Genomic DNA, 17205 nt, shown 5'->3' with positions numbered 1-17205 from the left:
CCCCCCGGCCCCGCGGGGATTGGCTCTCCGCTCCGAAGCTTCTCTTTGATTGGGCAGAAGGAGTGACGCGCGGCGTGCGGGTGTGTAGGTGCTGCGGTGGCGCGGGAGTGGGCGCTTGCTTGGCGCAGGCCGAGCGCCGCCATCTTGTGGCGAGGATCTTCAGCGAGGCCGGCGCGGTGCCGGGTTGCTCGTTGCGGAGGGGCTGGACGGCCGGGGCGGCTCCACGCTGCCCTGCGCCCGTGGGATGAGACTGCCCTCGACCGAGGGCTGAGGGAAGGCGGTGCGGTTGCCGTCCTGGGTCACTCCCCGCGGTGGGGCTGCCCCTCTGGAAACGGGTGCGGCTTTGCGTGATACGTGTGAAAGTACTCAAACCCGAGTAATTTTAAATGTTAATTAGAAGCTACTGAGTTATTTTAATTTTTCATGTGACTGTAAATCCTTGCTTATTTTGAAGGTATTGGAGTTTGGGGCTTTGGCAGGTTTTTTTGGTGTTTTGTGGGGGTTTTTTGTTGCTTTTTTTGTTTGTCTGTTTTAATTCTTCCTGGCTGGTTTACACTTTCAGTTAACCTTTTATATATAATTTTTTTTTTTAAAGTAAGTTAATGCATTTTGTAATGTGGGTGGGAAGTCTTGTATTCATATCTTACAAGGCCTAGAAGTTCTGTCAGCTGTGGCTGGGCAGTGGGGACAGTGGCCACCTCCTGTCTGGGGGTGGAGAAAGCTTTGGCAGGTTTTGTACCTACAGCAATGTAGAGCGAGGCCATAATCTTCCCCTTGGCTACTATGTCAGGACATAATTCATTCAATTGGTCTTCTGGCTGAAGGGAGATATGGGCCCATGGAATCAAGCTCTGGATTGATCTGGAAGGCTTTTCCAGTCCTATATATGATGTTCTAGAGCAATCATGACAAAATTGCTTCTGTGCTGTGTGATAAGAGTAGAGCAGTCACAATGGGTCTCGCCTCCCCTTTTCTCTGTGAACAGCAAACTGAGCTGTGGCTAGGCAAAAGGAGTCAGACTTGTGTTCTTTGGATGCTGATGGTTCCATTAGCTTTTGTATTTGCCCCTTGGGTCAGTTTTGGGGCCTAAGGTTGAGGAAGCTCTTACTGGCTCTTCACCTCCTTTTTCCCTTTGTGTGAAGCATGTGTTTTCCTTTTGAAATCAATTACCACATCCGGAAATGATCTCCTCAGACTTAGGAGGCAGAAATGCCTGGAGCATGCTCTGTGCCCCTCCAAGAAGGTGTTATTTTTGTGTGTGTCTTTCACTGTGGTGATTATTGATGTGATTTTTCTGATCCCTCTTTTCTGCACCATCCAGGAAATGAAAGGAGTCTTCACGTATTGTGTCACCTTCTGTCTGCCTGTGAAGAGGAGCTGAGCAACACCAGGAGAGGTACAGGTGAGACCGGACAGTGAAGTCCGTGTCTGTGGGTTGGACGGTTAATGGGGTAGCAGAATTGTTAGGAAGATAATGAACGGGGTTGTTTAGGATTGCACTCAGCCTGTAAGAGAAGGGAAGGTATGGAAGAGGAGTTTCTAGAAGTCTGCCTCCCAGTATCTGGCCAGTATAATTTTGGGGAAGAGTTTGATCAGTTTAAGCCTTGGATCAGTGTATGCTGCTGTGAATGTAAAGGAAGTGTAGCATCAGCACTTCATAACGGAATGGAATGAAAACGGTGGAAGGCTTTAAATACACATAGCCTGTCACTTGCAGTTTGTCCACCCAAGCGGCTGTACAGCTCCTTCCTGTGGATCGCTCTGAGCCCTGCCTTCTTGGGGCTGATGCTTTCCTCCTGTGAGGACTTACCATTGTGGGGATGGTGGTAGATCCATTTTTGTGAGACAGATGAGGAAATGTTGAGTGATTGCAGAAATTAAAATAGGCTTTGGTTTTGTAGTTTAGGGCTTTCTGTTATTACCAAATTGACCTTTATCTCAAGACACACATAATTTGGCTGCTAATCCTTAGTGCCAGATGGAATTCTTTTCCATTTTTAAATGACAGAAGTAATAAGTCATTACTCTGTAGTAAAAGAAACAGATTGCTTATATGTACAGGAGATGGGGTTTTGGAAATCAGCAAAAGGTCATGGAAAATCTAGTGTTTTCCTCCTCCTCCTTCTTCTCCTCCCCAGGGCATCTATTGTATTGAACTACAAATGGGTTGAACTGTTGAGATGTCCAGGTTGGGTGAAAGATTGATGAAAGCTCATTTTAATTTTTGATGTAAAATTGTTGTTGAAACAAAGCTTAAAATTGAGATGAAAGAGTGAACTGTGTGTGAACTTTGTTATGCTGAACTAAGGCACCTGGTGCAGCTGTGAATTTCTTTTGCAACGCAGTATGCTGTATCTAGGACGAGACTATATGAATCATTTTTCTTTGATATGTTGCGTGCATTTAGATGTTGTTTTTTCTCCCTGAACAAATAATGCTTTCTGCTCATTAGTCATTTTTATGACTGTTTTCTGCAGTTTGTCACATTTCTTAATATCCATCTCATATTTGGAGTTTGGAATGTTAACTGTGCCTGGAACAGTGAGTTCATTTGAGAGCTGTCTTCATCTGACATCATCACTGAATTTTTGTGGCTGATACTGTGTATTGTAATAAGGTGGTGGAGCTCAGGGGTGTGTGTGAACCAGACTCACCAGGCTGCAAGTTAAGGGAGCTGTGCTCAGGAAGCTATGCGTAATCCTAGTCTAGAAGAAATTAGATATAAAGCTTCTTGTCTTTTCTGGTAGGCAGAAGGCCCTGGAGTCAAAAGAAGCTTTTTCTAAGAGATTTCTTTCTAATGTCAGTGTGCTGAAAGCTAAGAAATCTCAGTGATTTTGTGTATTCGTAGTGTCATCATCAGTACTATTGATTGGAAGGGAACTCTGGTGATCTGATGCAACCCTTTCTTCAGCTGGGAGTGTTGCCAATACTTGATCAAGTCAGCTGTGGCTTTCTGGAGGTGACTTCTGGAAAACTCTCAAGGCCTGAGATTTCACAGCCTCTCCGGTCCAGGTTTCAGGACTGTGCCAGCCTCACAGTGAGAGTTTTTTCAAAATGTCAAACCTGAACTTCCCATTGTTTTGCTTTTGTGCCTTATTTATCACTACTGAGAGGAGTGTGACTCTGTTATCTTCATAATTACTCTTCACAGTGTTCCTTTAGATGAGCTCATAGTGTCCTCCTTGCTGGAATAAACAAGCATATGTCCCTCAAACTTTTCTTGTTGGTCATGTGCTTAGTCTCCTGACATCTGTCGTTCCCAGGTTGAGTGTTTCTTAGCTGCCTTATCCATGCTCTCTTTAGGTTGTGTCTTCTTCCTTCTCTAGTTAATCTTAGATACTTTTTTTTTGTTTTTTAAATTCCCTTGCTTACAGACTCTTCTCTTTGTGCTGCTTTTCTTCTCATGCCAGGTGTGGATTTTCCTTTGATTTGACCTTCATTTTTGGATAATCATCTCCATCAGGTTAGTGGGCATGTACTCTATCCTTCTGCCAGTCTATTGTGCATCTATTAGAATATTGATTTACAGAGAGTGAACTATAAAAAATCAATATCCCATTAAGTGGAGTAGAGTGACAATGTTCTAAGGCTAGTCAAGTTCAAAGACTAGTGTCCAGACGCTTAGGTGGTGTTTTTTTCCCCGATGCGGTCTTGGCTAGGCAGGTAAGATAAAACATACGCATCTTGTTAGGGTTTTGTTTACATGTGTTTGTGGCTGGAAGACTCATTACAAACAACCACATTTTGAGAACTGTTGGCAAAAAGGTACTTTGATGTATTATGACACTTGCAGTTTATTGGTTTTTAGTAGTGAAACAGTAGAATATATATTTTCTCCAGGGTATTTAGGCAGGATATATAGACATGAGCAATCATCTGATATGGCATACTAGTGTCTGCTCTTAAGTGCTGAGAGAATTGTGGAAAGACCAGGTGTAAAGATTTTCTTTTTTTTTTTTTTTTTTTTGTCAGTATGAGATACTTACTACATACACATGATGAATGCAGCTCCCCTGCCTGCCCCTTGTTCTCTGCACAGTAGTCTGCCATCTGAAGATGGTGAATGAAAACATACATATTTTTCTATTTCCTACTTTTGAACCATTCTCAGACCAGTCTGCAGTTATTTTAAGACATGTTACTTGTACTTCAGTATTATTTGTGAACATCTGACTGACCACAGGTATGATTCCCCTTCATGCACTGGATTGCTGTTACTGTCTTTTTAAAAATAGCAAATATGTTAATACTCTCAACTATTAGCTTAGCTAGGAAACTAGATTTTTGTCTGTTTATGGTTCAATTCATTTATGCTTTATAGCTTATAAAATACATTGAAGTACTTTATGGGCTGAGGATTTGAAATGGTGAGAGGCTGCAGTCTCTGCAGCGAGTGTGCTGTGGCGTTGTGCAGTGGTGTGTGGCTGGCATGCAGCCTGCTCTCTGCAAGGCCCAGCTCATTATCTGCGAGTCACACCTGGCCCTCGCTAAGTTTGGAAGCAGGATTTCTGAGGGTCAGTCCTCAGCTTGGGGCTCCTGCCTGGTGAAACTGTCTCCTGCTGTGTGCTAATGAGCTTCTAAATCTTCCATGAGTAAATGGATGCTGGAGTGAAATATCTGGTAATCATGTTTGTAAATCCAAAAAAGGAGAAGTTGAAGATCAGTTTATTTAAGTATGCCATAGCTGTGCAGAGAAGACTGACCTTGGAAAATGCTGTGTTTGAATAACATAGTTTATCAAAGTATCTCCAAGTGCTTTGCAGAGATAGATGGACTTTGTTTCCTTTCTTGTACAGATAAGAAAACTGATGCAGAAACACATGAAATGAGTTATCCAGTGGTTGAGCTATTGTTCTTGGTTATCGCATTTCATCTGTCACCATATGCTGCTCTTGCTGCATCGATTAGGTGATATGAACCATAAATCTCATTGCCAATACACAAACGCAAAGTCTTGACTTTCATATGAGTAAGAAAGTTATATAACTTAACATTTTGTCACATCCTCAGTTGTAAAAAAAAAAAAAAAAAGTCTAGAACAATGGGAACAATTCAGATCTTGCCATGCAAATTGCTTCCTGATTAATAGCAATGTATTTCAGTGAAAATTAGTCTCAGGATATATTTCACTTAAATAAACTTGCATCTATAAAGTATTTTGGCCTGACAGCGGTAGGTGAGCCACTTGCAAAGACTAGATGGACCACCCATCTACTCAGTAAAATTATAGTAATATTTTTGCAGGGAATCTGTCCTGAGTGTATTTTTATGCTTTTGTTAATAGAGAATGCTATATAACAGCATTCCGATTAAATAGATTTCTGTGTAACGATATTTCTTCAAAAAAAACCTCATTACTAAGTGAGGCATAGAACTGCCTTGCAGACTGAAGGAGTTTCTTCCCTATGAAGTGCACGTCAAATTTCTTCTGTGCTCCCCATCTGCCTTGTGTGAAAAACCTTCCTTTGACATCAGTGACCTCTGGCAAGCCCTCTGTAGATAAGGAAGATGTATACACCATTCAGGTCTTCGATGAACTACGTATGTAATGGACAGCTTCAAGGGACAAAGCCGGTGTTTCAAATTGATGTATTAGTACTACAGTGTGCTTAGCAAACTTCTGCTGCAAAATTTGGTGTGTAGTTTCACTTAACGTGCTGCTTCTTTTCAGCAGTTTGCCGGAGACAGAATTGCATGTTCTAGCACTTGCAGGAAATGAGTAAACGAAGCTGAGAGAGTGCCATGTAGATTTACTGGGCTGCCTTTCACCAAAATGGTGGTTGTGCAGTTCCTTTGACCCTTGCCTCTACAGGGTGGTTTCGTTTATGGCTAGCGTGGCATGGTAGCTTTTGTGTTTTTATTAGGCTGTGCTTCTAGTGTCTTCAGCACCAGATATTCTTGACTGCAGTAGTCTGAGTAACTGTTTTCACACTGCAAGTGCTTTCCTGGCCGTTCAGGTGGGTCTGTCCTGTATGTTTGGGACCATGCGTATTGTGAAATATACAGCTGAAGCCAGACTAAGGTAAAGCTTCAGTTTTCTGTTACAGCTGACAGTGACAACAGCATCTTGTCACTATGGGCTGCAGCGTGTCGGAGGCTCACTGGTTTGGCGTGCATAGAGCAGTCACCATGGTGTTGGTGAACGATGTCCTCATAGAGATGTGTGTCTGGTGCCAGGGCAGGGCTTGTGGCTGCTCAGAAAGTTACTGGTAGCTTTGCATAGCTGGGTTTTGCGGGGTATCTAAAGTTTATTTCAGGGATATGTGTTTTCTTAGCCTTTACATTGCATGTTTTATATATATAGGAAGCAGTTCTAACCTTTTGTGCTCTGAGGTGTGGCCGGTCACTGCAGAGGTTCATACTGCGCCCTGTCAGGAAAGGTTCACAATGCCGGGATCTTCAGGTTTCTTTTGTTTCGTGAAGATGTATTCCCTTACTATTAAGGGTATTTTCAGTGGCTTACTGTCAATTCTGTTGTGTGTTGTACTGATTCAAGCTGTCTTCAGGCACACATGCTGTACATCAGCCATATTTCTGGTCAGCGTGAGCCCAAAATCAATGTACGTGTAGAGGGAAATGTACAGTTTCGTCTTGGGAAACTGGGGTGATCTTCCAAGCTGTAAAAGACAAGTAGGCAAAGGCTGTGGTACTGAATGTGAAATGAACTCTGTGCACTCTGAGACTGTAGTGTTAATCACGTTTTGTCTTGCTGGTTAATGTCTCCCAAGAACTGTTGGAGTGCAAGTCATATAAAACCACACATAAGCTAAGGCTGATGGAAAACTGTACTGCTCTGTGAATAAAATAGGAGGTTGAGTTAGGCATAACCATTTGTATCTTCAGCGAATGTTGGGTCAGGCATGATGGACTGTGGAACAACTCCTTCCAGTTCTTGTCACACATAGCATCTTGGTCTGTAGCCTTCCCTTTACTGAATGATTTGACAGTAATAAAAATGGCTTTGGAGTTTTATGTTTTGGTTGGGTTTTTTTGTGGGTTTTTTTTTATTGTCCCTAAGCAATATTTGCTTAATATATTACAAAATTTTCAACCTGATGATCCTGTACTATTTATGCTTTCAAAAAGCTTATATTTTTGCATTTTTTGTATTTGCATTGTTGAGAAAGATGTGTTGCAAGAGAATAAAAGAGTCCCTAATCTATCTGCTCCATAACTGTACTTTGGTTTAAATGAAATTAATGATTTTTCCTTGTTGGTATGACAACAGAAAACATAAAGGTGAAATTAGAATAAGAATATAGATGAATGTTAACTGTATGTGCTGTAGCAGGTAAATAAATCATTTGATGATTATAGAATAATAATTCAGTATGGCATGCAGTCAAACAGAATGCTTTTAAGAGGGGAGGAACCGTATAAAGAAAGAATTATGTGTGTTTAATATAGTATTTCAATGTGACAGTAAATCAATTCCCCTCGTCAAATTATATGAACAAATTTATGAGTATGTGCGTATCTGGAGCAATTAATAAGCCATCTTGTGTAGGACTAAGATACCTAGTTTTGCACTGTAACCTTTAAATACAATTTATCTCAAAGGCGTAATGCTTAAAACTTAATGTTTCTTCCAGAAGAAAATTCAGGAATAAAAAAGGAAAGTAACGCCTTAATAAAAAAGTTAGTTTTCGTAGCATTCCATTGCTTAGAATTTAATTACCTTTCAAAGCTATTAATTTTGATGTAATCTCTCAATTTTTATCATAATATTCTCTGCAATGCTATTTCTGCTTATTTTACGAAATGAACATTTTCGAGTACCCGTCAGTCTTTCTGAATGCTTTACAGTCAAGTGCAATCCGAGTAACTGGGAGCCATGAGAAATGGTCTAATGCTGTACCCTTAAGCATGGGCAAGTATCATGTAAGTGACAGCACTGTGCGTGCAAAATCCAGGTAGCAGGAGGCATGGCCTGGATGCCCAGGGAGTGAATCAGCAAATGTGATTTCTGTTCATAGCTTGGCCACTAATTTCTCCTCAGAAGCCCTTGTAGCTTCTCTCTGCGAGCTCTTCAGAGCTGGGTCCGTGAATGTGCGCTGTGGAGTGCTGCTCTCGAATGATGCCTGCAGGCTCTAAAGCAGGTAAAAAAGGGAATAAAAAAGAAAGAGTTGGAACTGAGTTCTACCTGAGCAAGTAAAAATCTATTTCTGTACACGACTTTAAAAATATGAAGAATCTGTCTAGATGCCATCTTGCTTTTGGTAGCTACATTTGTAACACTGCTTTCTCCGTAGCAATCCTTTCTGAAGCAGGTAATTCTGGATTGATAGGGGTATGAGAAATTATTTGCCTAGTGAGGGTCTAGCTAGAGAAACGATTTTCCATGTAAATTTTTGGGATATAAAGAGACAAATTAATTGCTGTTTTTCTGGTAAGAAGCTGAAGTCATCACCAAATTTTTGAACATCATTAGTTAGTCTCTGCTCTGTGGCAAGTTACTTGCCCTTTCCTACTTCTGGGGAGTAGGAACAGCAGCTATCATTGTAGGAGGGAAGAGCAGGGAATGTTTGATAAGGTCAGCAATGTTGGTCTTAACCATCTGCAGTGCTCTGTGAAAAGGACATGTTTTGAATATGTTTGTAAGTCATCTCCAGCCAGCTGTCATCCTTATTTGTTGTAACACTGACTACTTTGAAGTGCTCCTCCATATAAAATGAGCAGACTACAATGGGGTTGTGTGCTGTACAAGTCAGCTACATGTGTACCAACAGCACTGTTGTCAGTGAAGGTGTGCATAAAGGTGTCGAAAGCAAGATTCCTAGGCTTTGCTACCACATCGCAGCGTAAGGCAGCTCAGGGTCTTGAAGGAGGCCCATGCAGCCCTTCCATTCTGTGGGGTTTGTTTTTGGCAGAGGGCAGCAGTTTGCATAATCTAACAGTCAGTATGGGGGGTAAAAAAATGTGGTTATCTGCTTCAGGTAGCAACCAGCAGATCTTATTTTGTGTCTCCTTTGAAGAAGGAAATAGCCCTCAGGAGCCGAACAGCTAGATGAACTGGTTCACCACTGCATTGACAGTGGTAGACCTTTCCTTCCCTTGCACCAGACCACCCGTGGCCTCTTCTGTGCCAGTGGCTGCTTCCTCAGGGATGTGATGGAGCTTTCTCCGTTAATTAACTCATGAAGCTCGGTGATGAGGAAAAAGTAGCCAGCCTTCTTGTGCCAAGAAAGTCCTGAGCTTAGCTGTGCTGTGTGATCATAGAGTCTTCAGTGTCTTCAGTAGCAGCTTGAACCTCTTCTCCGGAGAGAGCTTTACAGGGGTAAGTAAGTGTTTGAAGAAGTTCTTCAAGTTAGGCTAAAAGCACAACAACTCTTTGCATGCGTCCAGGCTCTGGCATCCCATGGATTAAGAGTTCCCCATGGGTGTTCTCCAGCTCTGTTAAGGATCTCACAGCAGGTATTTCCAGACATACAAATCAAATCTAAAACTACAAATGTGAAGATCCCAGTGTTACGCTGGGGAGTCTCCATGTAGAAAGTTAACATTTTAGGAATTTATCACTGAACATCATTAATCTCGTCTTTGGTGCTGACCTCCATGATGCTTATCCTTTGCATGCAGCCCACATCACAAACTGCTGCATAGGCAAAGGTGAGGGAGTGAACGCTGCTCCTGTTTGAAAAGCAGTTGAACTGCTGTGGAAATAGTCTGCTCTGATTTTAGGTTAGCTTTAATTGGGTTTGATGCCATTTGTTTCTATTGTTTTAAAGAGTTTGGAGAAGCATAAAGACAGTTACATAGTTAAGATATAGCATGAATCACACAGGAGTTAGCATCTTCCTCAGAAGTATTATTTAACTGGCAACATCTAAAAGCTAGTAGCTGACAGGTGTGCTTGGGGGATTGCATTTAGCAAGAGTATTTCCCAAATATGACATCATGTTTTCAGCTATGGCTTGTTTTTTCACCTTTCCTCCCAACTTCTCTAAGTGCTTCTTGATTTATGGTTATTTCTCCCTTATCATGTGGCTGAGAACGCATTACATTTGTTCAAAACAGAGGTCAAATAATAAGGAAGAGGTAGAAGACCTGTACTTCTGAAAGCTGCAAGTAAGCTGCATGTCTTCGCACAGAACAAACCATGAACTAATTTGAACATAGTGGATTTAAAAGCCGTAATTAGTTTTCATGTCCACATATTTTTTTAATCTTAAAAATGAAGAAAATTAATTGTCTGCAGCTAGTATTCCTGGTGACGTGGCCACTAAGAATAAGCAATTTTGATAGAGATCAGGATGTTTCTAGAATCAATTTAGGAGTGGTTTAAAAAAACCCAAACCAACAACCCAACAAAAAAAAAAAACCCAGAGAAACTTCCATCTGTGTCGTATTTTATGACTCTCTTTAGGGGAAGGGGGAGCGAAGACTGACTGTCGTGTCCCAACCTTTATGTAGACCACTGAGCATAGTAAGGTTTTCAGTTCCTCTGCTTGTTGCCAGAGTGCAAATAATAGAAATATTTTAACAAAGATTAGAAAATTAGTTGTTTGTGCCAACATCCTTACTGATTATTTTTAAATTCCTGCTGATAATTTGGCATGCCTAATAAAGTGGTATATAATCTAATTTTATAATAAAGGGAAGGCTGAACTTCTTTCTTGGCCAGGCGACTGTGTAGTATTGCTGTTGTGGACTAGTCAGCCCTGATAGTGTTCTATGAAATGTGAAAAAAGTGAAAAGCAATCTTGTTTCCAAAGGATTGTTGGTGACCTTTAAATTAGGGCTGGGAGTCTCATCATAAACTGCAACTGCAGGATACATGACTTACTTCCCTTTCCTTCTGAACTGAAAGGTTGTTTTTACTGAAATTACCACTTATTACAGAAAGGTCAAATTCGTATAACTGCATCTCGAGTAAGTAGATAGTGACCTTGTTCATCTTGGCACAGTGTTGGCAACTTCATAGTTCTGTGTTTTGTTTTTTTTTAAAGATCATGCTGTTGTCATTCTTTTATAACACGTTGCAAATAGACACATTTGGGCTGGACTTTCAACTGCTGCAAATTGTTTCTGTTCACTCAAATGAAATAATGGTAAATTACACTGGTGCAAAGTTTGATGCTTTGTGAGTTGTTACTCAACTGGTCTTTCCACTGTCTCCCTAGAAAGCAATGCTTGAAGACTGTGTTTTATGGGTGTTACTCTGCTTCTGCTATTAGGCCTACCAAGACTTTCTATGTCATACGCTGCAGGGTAATTTAAGTCTGCATTGTACTTTGTAGTTGATGACTTATGCGTAGTTATAGGAAGAGTCTCCTAAGTGCCACTAGATTTCAGAATGACCAAATTATCAAATTTTTTAGGGACCTGCTCTTAGACTAGATTTTACAGCTCTGAGTTAGATACATAAAGAATTTCTTTTCCCAAGGCTTGATAAAGGTATTTAGAAACCCAATGCAGTGCTACACAGAAGGTTCCCCTTCTACAAGGGCATCATTGTCTTTGGGAAGGAGCTCTTTCTTGCAAAACCAGAGCAGAAGTCACTCTTCACAACTTAAGCAGGTGGCTGTGTGTGCACGTTCTCCCTCTGTGATATCTCTGTTAAAACACTTACTGATGTTGAGAGAGACTTGCATTTCACTTCTTGTTTTGTGTATGCCAAAAAATTTCAGCCACTGGAAAGTTATGAAGCGTGTACATGTAGAGGAGGAAGGGATCTGCAGCAGAGGGTGAGAGATCTTGAGTACCAGACTAGGCTACCATGGATGTGGAAACTAGAGTTAGGAACATGTGGATATTAGTATGGACAGTGTTTCTGCCAGTGGGTGGTGATGTGTCTTCTTACAGAATTGTTTCTTTAGCTGGTAGCTGTCAAAATTTAAATCCTGATGATGTTTTCTGGAGCTGTTACTTGCAATATTTTGGTGACCTCTTAGAGCTCATATTGCAGGGAGTGTAAACATTGTACATCAGAATCTGTTAGTAACTACTTTCTCCTGCCTCTGCATTTCCGATATATGCGTGTGGCATTAGGCTGTACTTCTGTCTTTGTCTTTGCTGTATGTTTTAAATTATGTTATTTATGATTTTATGTACTTGAAAAGGCATGTTTTTGCCCACAACTCTGCTAGCATTTTGGTACTGTTTTAATCAAATGGATAAAATCTTGAGTTCAGGACTGTACTACTTCAGTATAACATGACCATAAAATCAGCTGATCTCTTTTGTGGAAAAATGTTAAAAAGACTTTTAGACCATATTTAAACTCTTGACAGGTATGTGTCTGACAAAATACAGGTCTTGTGAGTCAGGGAAATAGACTGGATATAGACTAGACTCTTCATCTGTGGCTTCAGTTTGTTTTTATTTGACTAGTAAGAGAAACATATCTCTATATATTTATCTTTTAATGTCTTTTTAATGTCAATTTATTCCTGTACTTGTATAGAATTTAGATTGTTATCTAAATATCTGCCAAGAGATGGCAGTGCAATGCTGTTCAATATGCTGGATGAGATTATAGGAAAATCTAGTAGCTATGACAATACAGAGCCTTCTTCCCTGAGGTTTTTGGGGACATCTCCTAGCACAGAACAATATATTTATCAGCGTACTTCCTATATGCTATATTATAACTTAAAAATAATTTCCTGCTTTGCAGTACTCTGTTCATCCCTGGAAAGTGTTACAGTTCCATCCTGCATGCAGAGTAGATTTCTAAACTGCGCCTTGGCTTCTCAGTCTCTCTGCAAGAGAAATCCAAAGGCAACTCTTAAGGCCAGCATCCTTTCCAGCTTGTGTACAGCCGATGTAGATCCACTGACAGTTGTGATGCAGCACTGATTTCTGTTATCTATGGAGTATTAAAAAAACCAAACCAACCAACCAAACCCTAACCCCCCAAATACGAATCACCTTGTATTTCTAGTAGATGCTGTATGTATTCAAGTGAGGCAAGGCTTGTAAAAAGAGGTAATCTCTCTTATTTGTCAGAGTTACAAGAACAGACGAGCTTACTGGTATGAAAGCTCTTCTTCAAATCTCCCTTGCACATTCAGACATTCTAGGCAGACTAGAACACAGAGCTGTTAATACTGAAAAACTTCTTTTTTTGTCTCCAAATACCAAAGCGTTTCTTGGAAAGGGTGGGTAGGAGATCAGAGGTATAGCTGTAGAGTGCTCCATTTCACTGTTAATGTTAAATGGACTTGAGAGGATGTCTGAAAGAGGCTTCTCTGTTCTGTTTTGGTGGGTTGTGCCTGCATTTGACAGATGCATGTGCAGGCTGTAACAGTTTGTCAGTGCTTGTACCTTCCTACACCTCTAAGTGTAATTTAGTTCCTGATGTCAGTCAGAGGCAGTCTGGAGATGCTGGTATTGATAGAGTTGTGTTTTAGAAGAGAAGCCCACGAGGAGCGAGGGAAGCCTTGGTGCTCATCTTCAGAATACACACCATCGCCTAACCAGAGCTAACCCTCCATCAAACATCGTACTGCAGGTTTCACATTTTCTAGTTGTGCATTGTGTTCGGTACCAATGACACTGGAGACTGGTGTTTCTGCTGCACTTGTAATCCTGTTGCATGCTCTGTTGCCGTTGCATGTGAAAGGCTTAAATTCAAGCTGGAAGTCTGTCCTTTGAGAATGTCCCCTTTAAAAGAAATATTTGTACAGAAAACACTTCAATTGGTACTGTTCATTGCTAAAATCTGAGCCTATGTCCATGATACAAGTACTAGACTGTGAAGTAGCCATAACTAAGCACTGTGTTTCTTCTTATCCCTGTAAAAATATATTTGGGTACCTCTGAAGAAAGCTACAGTAATAGCTTTATTTAAAAAAAAAAAAACAAACCCTTACTTTATTAACACTCCAGTTGGCCGCAGCATTCCTTAGCTTTTTTTTGCTTAAGGATACTATTCTATCCCCGAGCATTCTCATGCGTTTTGCTACCTTGCCAATGTGTCTGTAATAGTTTAAGCATATAAGTAACCCTCCTCCTTGTGTTGGGGGATGCCAGCAGCAACAGGAACCTCTCATCCACCAGGATGCACCCAGGCACCTGTGTGTGTCTCTGTTAAGTGCTTACCCTTGAATTCTGCTCATTCCTTCCCAGCTAATCTTAGTAACAACTACGTTGGATGTAGCTTGTGCCTGACTAGCTGCTTTTGAGTAACAAGGGATGTGTAGTGACTGGCAAGAGGTACAAAAAACATATTACAAAAAGCAAATTACAAAATTAACATATTAAAAAAACACAACACAAAAATTGTAAAAAAAAAAAAAAAAAAAAAAAAAAAAGCAGTCTGTGCCCAGGACCTGCTTGATGCAGGAGTTTGCAAGCTTCAGTTTCCACAGGTATGTTGAGCAGACAAAGCTTCAAAAATAAACAAAAAACCCCATCAAAGCCCCCCTTTATTCACAAATAACTTTGGCCAGCTCCACCATGCTTTCTGTGTGAAGTAGAAGGCCTGGATCTGGCCGTTAGCTTTCAGGGCTACCTCTGTTCCCATGTCCCAGCTACGTGCCAGTGAAAGTGCGGAGTAGTTGCTGGAGGCTGCTGCTGCTGCACGTGTCGCAGTGATCCCACCTTGGCAAAGGTGACACAGGAGAGACCGAGGGGATGAAGGTGTGACGGTGCAGCTCTGTTGATTTACTTGTCTGAAGGCTCATAGTCCTCAAGGGTGCAGATGGCGCTGATGTAAAGCAGAGCGGTCTCCAGGTGCTCCAGCACGCAGTGGGGTCAGGAGAGCGATGGAGTTCAATCACCCGAGACAGAATGCAGGTTTTGAAGTCTTTCTCAAGAGCTTTCAGTGTTCCACATGAATGACCTGAAAGTCACCAGTAATGGGCACAGGGCAGAAAAATCTGGTAATGAGCTTAATTTCTTTCCTCTCCAGATATCAGTGTATCTGGACCTGTGACACTGGCTCACCTTGTGTGAGAAGCTGGTCTTCACTTGACCCACTTGGGCCTTTTATTTGCAATGCAGTGGCTCTTTTCCAAGCTGGCGATAACGAACCCAAGGCGGTAAAAGAACATTAATAAAACGTGATGAGGTGTCAGACTCGTTTCATTCCATGGGAACTTGGATAAAGACTGTGTTTGGACTAGGTTTATATGGAGAATTTGCCGTGTTTGGCTGCTGTGGGAGAAGATGTTAAATGTCATGTTCCTGGTTTCATCAGCCCACTTCTACAGCTAGGGTTCTACCTCAGATTAACTTTCTGGTGTTTCCAAAATACGCAGTTTCTAATGTTTTCAAAATATATAGTTTTTGGAAGGGAGGGGAAGAGGACCCAAGTACCATTCGAGATAGGTGCTGCTGCTTTCTGTGGGCAGAAGCAACCGGGTTCTTATTGAATTATTCCCCCTTGTACATTTACTGGGCTTTTTTTTCAGTCCAAAATTGTTTTCATTGTCAGTTGAAGAGGTTCCCTCCATTCACAGAGGATGTTACTTTTCTAATCAATAGCACTTTGTCAGGACAGTTTTCTAATATTCAGTCCAAATTTTCTCTTTCTCAATACAATCCAATACTGCTAGCTAATGCCTCCCTTACTATAGTAAATATTTTATACACTTATTCCAATTTCATAGCTTTTTATAATTTGTACTTCTGAGTGCATGTAGCTTCTTGCCTAGTGCAGATCTTGGCTATTTTTCATTTACTCTTGAATTTCAGTGGTCCAAAAGCTTTAATAAATACTCTAGTCATTCTAAAGACATCATTCAGTTGAAGAAAATGAAGGACTAACCTTTGTGATAAGTAAACAAAATTTATAATAATTTGAAAAATAAACCTAAACTCCGCTGTCCTTCATGGTGCCGGCATTGGTATTACTATTCCAGAGTCGTCATTGCAGTCATGATCTCAGTGGTTATGTGTCTCAGCTCGGCTACGTTGCAGATGGCTGGCATGGAGACCAAGTTGGTTCTTGGCCAACAAGATATAAAAGTGGTAAGATAAACCCTGAACAAAAATCCAGAGAGGACTGGGCATTGATCTGTGTCAGCAGAGGCCAGTGGAACTTCAATGTGCTGGGCTTTTTTTTTTTTTTTTTTTAACCACATCAGGAGATCTTGGAGAACTTTACAGCAGAGGTGAGTGAAGGACTGGAGAAGTGAGGTCCAGAGGACAAATGACTCATCAAAGATCGCCTAGCAGGATGCAGCATGGGACTCGGGTCTTTTGAGTCCATCCTGGTCTTCTGGCCAAACTGCCACAGCAAGAGTAGAGCAATCAGTGCCTGCTGCTGCCATGGTTCTCCTCACCCCTGGGCTCCAGCAGTGCAGTTTTTTCCCCCTCTGTGTTCTTGCCAAAGACCAGTGAAGGCAGCAGGAGTCTTCCATTGACAGCAGCAGGCTTTTGGTTAGGCCCAGTTTTGCAGAGGAGGGAACATAATCTTCAGCATTAAGCATCTTTAATTCTTGTGGTGTTCAGGGGTTTTTAGATCAAATATTGAGTGAATTCTTGCTTCTTGGAAATGATGGACTGTGTCCTGTGCCAAAAGCATGCTGAGGCTGTTGTGCGTTGTCACTTGGAAACTTGTGTACAATGGCCAATCTGTGTTCCCACTCAGTCAAAATAAACTCTTGCTTAGCATTCAGAATCAGCCCTGCTCAGGATTATCTACACATATGCCAGTATTGCAGTGAGTTGAGTGTGCGGGGCAGAATCGAGAGAGAAAGCCTTTTGTTGATAACATCTGTACAATATTAGCTGAAATGTTTTGGATCATTTAGTAGTTTAGACTAGATTTTGTGTACTTGCCTGAACAACCCATTTGTTTGCTCCTGAGTTTTTAGTTGATACGTTCACAAACCTGTGGTCATGGAATGCTAATGCATAAAGTGTGTTGTTACTAACATCACAGATTTGTTTTGACAACAGAGTATTGGGAAACTTTTATGATTAAGGGGGCAAAAGTAATTCCTATTGATAAGAAAACTAAATGCAATTACCAAAGGTTTTTGCCGTCTGTCAGCATAATTTTTCCCCCCATCACCCCAGTCTCTGCTGCCATTCTGAAAACCACTTTGTATTTTGTCTCCTTCCATATATTCTCATGGAGTGCCCTGCTCTGTAAACTGATTAAATTTTATGCTACAAACTGATTTATTTACATTGCTGAATTAACTGTGTCTTTGCTGCCCTTTGTTGTTTAAAGGGCTTCTAACATGCCTCATCCATGTCTTTATTTTCCATACGTGCTCAGAGTATATTTTTTGGGGTTCTTGGGGATCC

General features: G+C 41.2%; 1 long non-coding RNA gene across 5 annotated transcripts in view; it reads left to right on the top strand.

Annotated features, from left to right (window-relative positions):
* Nucleotides 1–108: 108 nt before the first annotated feature.
* LOC128915860 (uncharacterized) overlaps nucleotides 109–17205 on the top strand; it is a 53420-nt gene continuing 36323 nt past the window's right edge. For 4 of the 5 annotated variants that reach the window (XR_008468778.1, XR_008468777.1, XR_008468775.1 and 1 more), the window contains exons 1-2: nucleotides 109–335; nucleotides 1322–1402. This is a non-coding gene — a long non-coding RNA (uncharacterized LOC128915860). Of the gene's footprint in view, nucleotides 336–1321; nucleotides 1403–3374; nucleotides 3464–3972; nucleotides 5062–17205 lie in introns of those variants that run through there. The other variant, XR_008468774.1, reaches the window with a different exon arrangement.

This window comes from Rissa tridactyla, chromosome 10 (genome assembly GCF_028500815.1).
Source record: "Rissa tridactyla isolate bRisTri1 chromosome 10, bRisTri1.patW.cur.20221130, whole genome shotgun sequence".
Lineage (NCBI taxonomy): Eukaryota > Metazoa > Chordata > Aves > Charadriiformes > Laridae > Rissa > Rissa tridactyla.
The sequence above is the reverse complement of the archived record's forward strand: the minus strand, read 5'-3'. Positions and strand labels throughout refer to the sequence as shown.